Raw genomic sequence first — 2,242 nt, forward strand, 5'->3', positions numbered from 1 at the left:
TTTAGTTTCAGGCTCGTAAACCTCCTAAAAGGTGGGCATCCTCCCTACCACGTACGATTACCCTGCCTCACCTACAAGCAAGCAAACCTACCCTACCTCTTGACTGATGAAAATGACTATTACAACTTAAGCCAGCAAGTAAAGTAAGTGGTTCAGGGTGCAGGATGGATGCGAAGCTCTGATGACTAAGGTTCCCTGCCTGCTCCTATTATACTATACTATAGGTATATAATGGAGGGCGACTGTAGGCGGTAAGGAAGCAAGCTATTCCTTCATCTCCCCTCTCCCGCCATTCCAGCCGACATCAGGGAGTTGAGGGAGAGAGCATTCACTCAACAGTAGGACTGGTAGGGGCTTGACTGATAAGGCCACCATCGATTTCTCGCTCGACCATAAGGACTGGCAGGGGCTTGAATGTGAAAGGAGAGGGCCTACTTCTTCATAGGGGTCACTCACTATTTAGATGGTGAGGACCGGCAGGGTGAGGTAACATGGGAGGAGACGAGAAACTCTCTTTTGGTGGAGGGGCACCAAAAGAGAGGAACTTGAAGAACTAAAAGGCCGCCATCAGCTCGACTACTAAGGAGAGGGATTTCTCACTCGACCATTAAGGGTTTCCATCGCTGCCATCGATGACTTGCTCGACCGCCAAGAGTAGGGTTTATGGAGATACGGACGTATTAACCACTTCACTCTTGATAGATATAGGTCTCATCTGCATCAATCTTTCTCATATCATATTACTTGAATCTGTATTAATGAGAATATATCTGATAGACCCAACGAAAATGATTATGAATCATTGGAGGAACTGAAGATCCAATGCTTTGCTTTATGTCCCTAGTCTTTTCTTTTTGATGATACTACTTAAAACAAATAAGAAAGGCGGTTCTTTTCGAAGCTATTCGACGCGGCGTTGTAGCATGGATGATAAAACACCAGCTATTTGGAGGGCCACGATTACGCCTATTGTCTCGGACCCACAATGACTATTCTCGGTGAGTGGTGTTGTTAATACGTATATATTGACTGATAGTACGTACGACTGGCTCTCTTTCTTTACGATAGGACTTTGTTGTTGCTAATAGCATATAATAGACTCGACCCTTTAGCTCCAGAGGGAGATCGAGGGGCGAGTTGTAGAGCCGCTCTATTGACTAGCCAGCCACAATTAGGTGAGCGAGGTAGCTGCGCTTTGAAATAGGCGGTGCAAGACCAGACAGATATCGCACTTATAAGATTTCCTAGGCAGTACTTATCGAATGCATCAGCCCTTCCTGCCATAGGTATTACTTATATCTAATCTTATATCTAATCCGTTCTAATCCGTATTGTAATGTGTTTCCGGAACTCATATTTCCTTATTCCTTCCTGCCTGCGGCTGATAAGGTAGCGAGGAGGAACCCGTCATTGTCGAGATTATTCCTGCGATATGAACTAGCCAGCCTAGCCAGTGATTGGTCTAGCCAGCCACATCCTAGCCAGTGACTGAAGGCGAGTGACTGATCTCCTAGCCAGCGAAATATCTGACCCTGATGGCTGTAAGTAGGTGAGTAGCAATAGTAGGCGGGGTATGGAGAGAATAGGGAAGTAGGTGGCTCCTCCTAACGAGTCAAAAGAATCTAGTCTGAAAGGGATTGATGTAATTAGGTGTACTGCGGCTGCTGCTTGTTCTCTTCCTCGATCTAGGAACCCGCCCCCCCCCCTTAACTAAATAAGTAGAGGTAGCTGGGCGTATGGATGTGCTAGTTTCGATCACAATTTGGCTTTTCGCCTTATCTTGATGAATTCGACCTTGCTTGACCTTTCTCTTCTTGATATCTGGGTGACCCAATGAGATCCGATGGGCATAGGCGTGCGTTTTCTACCGGTGCTGGGAGTTCTGGTTCTGATGTGGGTGTTTCCCTTATTCGTGATTGGTGTTGAACTTAGTGGGAGTGCTGCTCGCGCTGTGAGCCCATACGGGGTTGAAGCAAATATCACAGATTTGACCCACCCCATAGAAGGGAAAATGGAAAGCTGTGAGCCCATACGGGGTTGAAGCGGACCTCATCGACCTTTCCTTAATAATGACCATGCTTCACTTTATCGCTAATTGACCTGGAATTTCTTGCTTGCTTGACCTTTATATTAGTAGAGCAAGCTTCCAATTCCTCTCCCCTCGGGGATTGGGGTGGGTGGGTAAATAGTAGTCGAGCCTGCTTGCGCATCGTTGGTCGAGCGATTTTCATTCCTCAATTTG

Source organism: Pinus tabuliformis, chromosome 2_2 (assembly GCF_031772625.1).
Source record: "Pinus tabuliformis cultivar Carrire ecotype Pingquan chromosome 2_2, CPIR1, whole genome shotgun sequence".
Lineage (NCBI taxonomy): Eukaryota > Viridiplantae > Streptophyta > Pinopsida > Pinales > Pinaceae > Pinus > Pinus tabuliformis.